Raw genomic sequence first — 8,215 nt, forward strand, 5'->3', positions numbered from 1 at the left:
AGACACTTTATTATTTTTTTTATTTTTGTATCTATTGTACTGTACTATACTTTTACATTCAATAGAAGTGTGCACACAAGTTTTACATAAAGCAGGGCAAAGCTGCAGGAGCGTATCTACTGCAAAATACACAGTGGCTACAAGGATAAGGTTCTATGCACCGTACAGTACACATACAATTCTGTAGCAGGGCAGACTCAATTGAAATGGCTACCACCCCGCATGACTCCTTGCCTCGTGGAAGCCATCGGCTATCAACCCAATGACTGCATAGGTTTTGCAGGCTACAGGGCAATGCTGAAGGAGCGTCGCACTCCCCTAGCTAAAATACACAGAGGCGATAGGGATAAACGAGATCTACTGTATGCACATTACGATACACTGAACTTGATCGCATAGAAAGTTGACAAAATGGCCGCCGCCTGACTCTAGGGCAATAAGGATAAGCAAGTTCTATGCACATTATGATACACCAGACTCGATTGCATAGCAAACTGACAAAATTGCCACTGCCCTACTCCCCCTGTCCTGTGGCAGCCCTCAGCTATGGAGCGAGCGATGGCATAGGTTTTGGAGGCTGCAGGGCAATGCTGAAGGAGCATCTGAATCCCCTAGCTAAAATACACAGGGGAGATAGGGATAAGAGAGCTCTATGCACATTACAATACACTGGACTCAAACACATAGCAAGTTGACAATGGCTGACACCCGTTATCCCTTGCCCCGTGGAAGCCCTAGGCTACCGAGCGAGTTACGGCACAGGTTTTGCAGGCTACAGGGCAATGAGGAAGGAGCGTCTGAATACCCTAACTAAAATACACAGGGTCGATAGGGATAGGCAAGCTCTATGCACATTACAATACGTCCTGTGATCAAGCTCATTATGCGAAACGTACGTCAAGGAAGGATTGCGATCACGTGATGCGCACCTGTGACCGCACCAGCCGGAATCCCTAGAACGGTCACCAGGCAACGGCCGCGAAACGCCGTTCCTCGGACGGTGAGACTTCGGCTTTACGCCGCTGTAGCCCCCGGAGCCCAGCCACGGCGGCAAGTGGGACTCTCAGCGACGGCACCACTACTGGAGTTGGTATCGTATACCTTGCACCCCCTTTTGTGAATGCACTCTAATAATTCAGCTTGTCAGCACAGAATTTTTGAGCAACCAGCAGCCATTAGAACACTGCATGGTCAGTAACTATGTATACGAACATTTGAAACAACTGAGATACTATATTTCCAATTATAGCTACTTTGTTACTTTTCAAATCATGGTTAAGAGCACTACTGGATAAACTGTCCCAGCCAGCTATACCATAAGGACCCAATTGCCTCTTTCTCTCCACCAATTAAAGGGATACAATGCTGGGATAATTTATACTTGCTATAAACAACAATAGCAAGTCACTACAAACATCACGGGAATATTTATCAGTCTCATTCCTGAAATTGATCCTATTTTCTCAATTACTGCATATTTCAGCAAATGCTCTGAACTTTAGTGCTCATTAGGTTTAATTATTTATTAATTGTGCAAGTTTTCTACAACACCAGCAGTGATCTGCTGGATGCATAGGGGTGAATAATTATATCTCATATACTATTTTGTAAATTCACTGCTACAATTGCAGTTTGTGCAATTATATTTGGCACAAATAAATTGGTATAATCTGATACGGCCGTTCTGGTGCCCCTAGGACTTTCTAGGAGTGAAAGGCAAGTCCTAATTGTGGATGTTGTGTGGTGTCAAAGAATTTTTTCCCCACACAATAGGCCTTCACTCATGTGTGTACTTTTCTTGTGGTTGATGTGTCACATGGTGACTAAGCCAGGTGGCTGCACATAATCTCATTTTTCTGTTGACCATTGTACCATATATGTTTACAAATCCTTAATATATAGCGGTTATACTATATATACCTGGGTGACTCAATAAGGGCGAGTACAATATTTGCGGTCATACCTCACTGGAGATGCTCAATCTCTTCTGACCTTGGAAGCTAAGCAGTGAAAGGCCGGGTTAGTAATAGGATGGGAGACCACCTCTGAACACCCTGGTACTGCAACAAATTGACTCCCCAATACAGTGTCACTTATACATATATTATTGGGTACTCTGTTTTTACATGACTAATGATTTAATTTTCTGCATCTAGTGAAAGGCAAGTCCTAATTGTGGACGTTGTGTGGTGTCAAAGAATTTTTCCCACATAACAGGCCTTCACTCATATGTGTACTTCTTTTGTGGTTGATGTGTCACATGGTGACTAAGCCAGGTGGCTGCACATAATCTCATTGTTCAGTCGACCATTGTACCATATATGTTCACAAATCCATAATATATAGCGATCATACTATATATACCTGGGTGACTTAAGAGGGTGAGTACAATATTTGCGGCCATACCTCACTGGAGATGCCCAATCTCTTTTGACCTTGGAAGCTAAGCAGTGAAAGGCCGGGTTAGTAATAGGAAGGGAGACCACCTCTGAACACCCTGGTACTGCAACAAATTGACTCCCCAACACAGTGTCACTTATACATACTGTATATTATTGGGTACTCTGTTTTCACATGACCAATGATTTAATTCTCTGCATCTATAATGATCCATAATGGATATCTGCAGAATAAATGATGGTCACATACTACATGAGTTTCAACGTGCAATGATGAATTATTTTTGGTACCACAGCTATTAATTTCCGACAACTGGTAGATTGTGATATGGATATCACGCATGATTTATAATCTTTTTTCATATTTTCGCGAAGCTTCTTTATTCATACTCAGATACTCCTTAAATCCTATTTTGTGATTTACTTATTAAAAATGATTTTATCAGTATCAACATGTCCTCTGAATTAGAGTGCTCCCAAAAAAGAGTCTACTTTCCAATACTTCTCTGTTTTGTTTTGTTTTGGCTGCACATTACAATACTGTATTATACCCTGCAACATTTTACACATGAAAACCGGTACAAATTAGGAAAGGGGGCGTGGCCACGGCCCCTTTCCTATACTTTCACTGTTAATTTGGAGAGTCAACATTCGGTACAAAGACCTTTTTGGCAGGTACAGACCCTAAAAAAAAAAGGTACTGTACCTGCCAAAAAAGGTACAGTTGGAGGGTACTGTCTGCGATACACCAGACTCTATCGCATAGCTAATTGACAAACTACAGAGCAATGCTGAAGGAGCATCTCAATACACTAGCTAAAATACAAGGGCAATGAGGTCCCGTAGAGTGATCAATATAAATATAGTGTATACAGAAGCAAGGAGTTAAAGCAACAGTACAGTATGGTCCATGGAAGTCAGGGATACAGTACAGTATAGTACATTACGTGAGCGGCCAAGTCCCCTAGCCATTAGGGCATAAACTAAAACCAAGGCAAGGGATCACTGCTTACTGTACACTTAGACATGAGCTCGTGTATCTGTCATGAGGCTTTTTTCCTCGACACTATTTTTTTTCTGATTGTAGTGTACTTACTGTACTTTACATTCAATAGAGATTCTGTTTGCACACAGATTTTACATGAATACGGGCAATGTTGCAGGAGTGTCTCATTACGCTATCTAAAATACACCACGACTATGGGTGGGAATACAGTAAGTGAGTCCTGTCACCATAAGCTGTATGCTGTGTACAGCAGATTTCCGTCTGGGATGCATTTGTGTGTTTGTAATTAAAAAAAAAAAAAAAGTGGTTGCTTAGAGTCAGGACTACTTTGCACAAATACTGTACGGTAGCAGTCATACTGTACCTGTATTGACTGGCGCAAATCACTGTCCTTACAAATTCCTTGTTGTAACCCAGGCTGCGGTTAACATTCTGGGAGATTTGATTTAATGTACTGTACTGTACTGTATGATGCAAGCGATTAGGAGATAAGAGTTACATGTTGGAGACTCCTGCAATATCTGTGAGGGTAGGTAACTACTGTACTGTATGAACCATCAGAATATGTGTGGAGAGGAATTACCCTCCACTGCATAAAGGAAGCACTCCGTACAATTGTGCAAAGTTCTCATGCTTTTTTATTGCATAAAATAATTAAAAACAAATACATACATCATTTATAACCGTGTAACATACAGTCTTATACTGAAAAATGTAAGCACAATTGTGACTTGATTAATACAGTAATGTACAGTACCTAAAAAAAAATACTGTACAGTATGCAGCTTAGACAAATCACGTTTCTTCATATTGGTGCTTATTAGAATTCATGTTACTCTAAAACGGCAAAGGTACTGTATATCGTACCAGTGCTGTATGAGAAACTAATGTCCAAGATTCTGAGTTTGGGAGCCTTGTACAAGCATACTTCTTTGTCCCTGCTGTTGCCAGACCTGGCTGCTGTGTCCACCAGTGACTGACATCACAATACTTGCCCGCCGAGACATTATGCATGACACATTGTTACAGTCAGGGGGAGATAGGCCATAGTCCTCGCCAGCAAGGATCCTGGTAGGCTGATGTGTCTGTGTGGCCTGTTTTAGGTTTTGCCATGTGGCCCTAGCCCACATATGACAGAAGGCTCACCCACTACACTCAGTATACTGCATTGTCCCGATTCATGGCTTCATGGTACGTTATACTGTGCCTCTTGTGCTGCCCATCTTGGGACACTTCTAGACAATAGTACAGGGCCACTTTTATTTCCCAATCTGCCCTCTGACACACCGGCAGCAAAGACGCAAGGAAAGCTGCATTTGCGTACAATCAGGCCCTATAAGGCAATCACCCATTGTCAGGATGGCCGAATTGTTGTTGTTAGTGTTTTCCCCCCAAAATAAAGTATACTGTACAGCTCAGTAAATACAGTAATGTACAGTAATGCTACTGTACATAAGTAATTATCAAGATACTGTACAGTCTTACTGTAAAGGTGTGATACAGTACTTTACTATACACAGCAACCTCAGGAGTCAATGTACTGTACTTTAGAAATACTGTACGGTCTCACTGAGATTGCAGTACAGTACTGTACCCAGAAAGACTAAAAATCTGAATACAGTACTGTTCTGTAGTTTGGAGCAGAGAATGGAAAGGGGGGGTGGGGTGGGCTAGGATCAAATAAGGTTTGAGCTAAAAGTATTGTAAAAAAAGGATCATACTAGATGAACACAGTGGTTCTTATCTACAGTCAAATTCTAGTGTATGCTTCTACAGTACTGTATAGTATGTTTCTATGTTTAATAACACTTCTCCCCCATAAATACACATCGTACTGTACATTTACCCCCGTGTATCATACCATACTGTATAATGGAATATTTGTTGCAAAAGCATCAATATAAATGTAAAAAAAAAAAATCTGTATTACAAATCAGATTTCATGTACTGTATTGATCAAAAATATACAGTACTCTATTATTCAGGACTCCTAAAACTGTAAAGAACTGTTCATACACATGAATAACAGTATGGGGCAGTATGGATGGTTAGCATTACTGCCTCACAGCACTGAGGTCATGGGTTCGATTCCCACCATGGCTCTACCTGTGCAGAGTTTGTATATTCTCCCCGTACTTGTGTGGGTTTCTTCTGGGTACTCCGGTTTCCTCCCACAATCCAAAAGTATACTGGTAGGACAATAGGATCCTAACAAAAATTAACCCTAGCGTGAATGTGTGTGTGTGTGTGTGTGTGTGTGTGTGTGTGTGTGTGTGTGTATACATGTGATAGGGAATATAGATTGGAAGCTACACTGGGTCAGGGACTGATGTGAATGGCCAAATATTCTCTGTAAAGTGTTGTGGAATATGTGTGCGCTATAGAAGTAACTGGTAATAAATACTGTATAGTATAATATTGTAAATTAGCTTACGCAATATTCAAAGGCAATTTTATAAACATGTTTAATAATGCATTGATTAAAAGTTTATACAGAAAATACAGTACAGTACTACATATTTGTGGCTTGACCATTTCTTTCAACTATAACAGGTAATACTTTATACAGGTGATTTTTATCATTATTACAATGTTCAGGTGTGAGTACCTGATAAGGGGATCATGTCTAAGGGGTATACTTTTTTCCTTTTCTATTCCCCTCCTTTTCTCTGTCTGATTCTATTGCTTGTATTATATTACTATATTTCATATCTTTGAAGCAAATGTATAATTTTCCTTTTATAAGCAAACCCGCAGAGGTTGCATCTAGACATATATATCTTTAAATCGTTAGGAATATTCTGTTCATATAAGAATGCACGCCAGTCATATAGAATGTAAATCATAAGAATGTATTTCAACAAACAATTGCTACTCATAGAATTCACTTTTATCATTAAACAGTATTGGTCAAATACAATGCAAGTCACCATATAATAGTTTCACAGATTTAAACTTTATAAGAAAAGAACAGGGTGAAAGAAGTGTGAATATGTATGTATGTATGTATGTACTGTATGTGTGTATTTATTACTGGGGAGATATTTACTCAAAGCACTCGGCTAAATCCTAGATTTATTGATATATATTGGACAATATATATCTTAAATAAATATCTTAGGGTATTGGTTTTGGTGTGTGTGTGTGTGTGGGGGGGGGGGGGGGGGGGGGGGCAGCATGTGGCTGCATTGTCCACAGACCGCATGGGACAGAAGCTAGACTCCATTTTGGGAAAACTCCCATGATTCCAAAGTCTGTAACATATGGTTACATTATAATCACATTTCACAATTCCAAGCCAACACAGTATCTCAATAACCAGAGCATATGGTATGCTGGCTATGTTATATAATGTAGCCTGTAATTATATGCCAATCCCAGTCTGTACTACATTATGCTAACTTTTCAGGCCTAAAACCAACTAATTCCAGCCTTCCAGGACCAGCACCACATATATCATGCTGTCCCTATGAGCCATCACAAAACCAGATCACCAGGTAACCACAAATATCAGCCTGCCATTGCCACAAGCACATGCTATATTTCAGCAAGATGCACTATATAAAACCACTACAATCTGTTATAAATCACCATCCACAAATGTATACCAGGAATGCTATGCTACAGATTGTCTACTGTTCCAATTCATTACAGATTTCATAGAGTATTATCACCAGCACATAACTATCACATGATTGCACAAGTATCATTAACCTTTAAGTCAAATGTATTTACATATTTAACTATTCTATGCCAATCGTTTCACAACTACTTTACTACAGACACATTTAACTATTCTGTGCCATTTATCTATCTATCAGATATAGAGAGTATGAAACTTAGCTTTCCAGGGGAATTACTCCCAAGCTTCCCAGGCATATCAAGGTCCATGCTTCTGAGAGAGGCTTTTTAGCTGTGTGTATCAGTGTGGGAGTCAGGAGAAAGAGAGAGCTCTGATTTCAAGTGGGTACAGTATATCATACCTGTGGGTGTGTCTTTCACAGCATGTGGGTTAGCTGTATCAATGAACTGAGCTGGTCATGTGCTGGTTATTCAAATGCTAATTACACTGTAGGCCAAGGCTACAGTGTAGTGATGTTAAATCGGCTTCAGGTTACAGAAGCCAATATTATCATTCATTCTTTGTATCTCTAAAATAGATATATGGAATTACTCTAACATATCCCCCTGTTGACAGTGATCTGGCATTCGACAGATTAAACTGACAATCCATCAAAAACATTTTAGTGTAAGTGTGTGTTCTGTGTTAGTACAGGTGTCTAAAGAAAGAAAATATTTCGTTTGAAAAAGATTACAACAAAGTCATTTCACAGTTCAAAGTATAAAGTAATGAAGGGGTTGAGAAGAGGCATTTCTCCCCTGCACCGCCATAGGTAGATGGGAAAAAAACCTTGTTTTTATATTTATGCATACTTATGCAAGGACAAAAAAATCTGCCTATGTGGGCAAGCCCTTTCCTAATATCCCTCAACAATGGAAACTAAAGGCCTAGTTGTTTCTTTGTGAAGTCTTCTGAGGGTGTCATCATCCCTTGGACCATCTGGTTCAGGTCATCTGTTTCCGGTACTTCTGGTCTGTGTCCTGTCCGATCATCTAAGGGTCCATGCAGTCATCTTTGGATATATCGTCTGTCTACAGCTGGGCTCTTCCTTCTCATCTGTATCTACGTAGGAAATAAAGAGCTATCAGTTTGGATGTCTCTCTACCTACCCATGATGTCTTCTCTTCCATCCGATCCACTTGTAGTCTTTTGATATCCTTCTGTTGACTTGTTTTCCTGTAGATGCGA

The 8,215-nt window shown here is 40.0% G+C and overlaps 2 pseudogenes; both read left to right on the top strand.

Annotated features, from left to right (window-relative positions):
• Positions 1-1,949: 1,949 nt before the first annotated feature.
• Positions 1,950-2,069, top strand: LOC134930327 (5S ribosomal RNA; annotated as a pseudogene).
• Positions 2,070-2,392: 323 nt separating this feature from the next.
• On the top strand, positions 2,393-2,512 carry LOC134930625 (5S ribosomal RNA; annotated as a pseudogene).
• Positions 2,513-8,215: the final 5,703 nt, after the last annotated feature.

This window comes from Pseudophryne corroboree, chromosome 5 (assembly GCF_028390025.1).
Source record: "Pseudophryne corroboree isolate aPseCor3 chromosome 5, aPseCor3.hap2, whole genome shotgun sequence".
Taxonomy (NCBI): Eukaryota; Metazoa; Chordata; class Amphibia; order Anura; family Myobatrachidae; genus Pseudophryne; species Pseudophryne corroboree.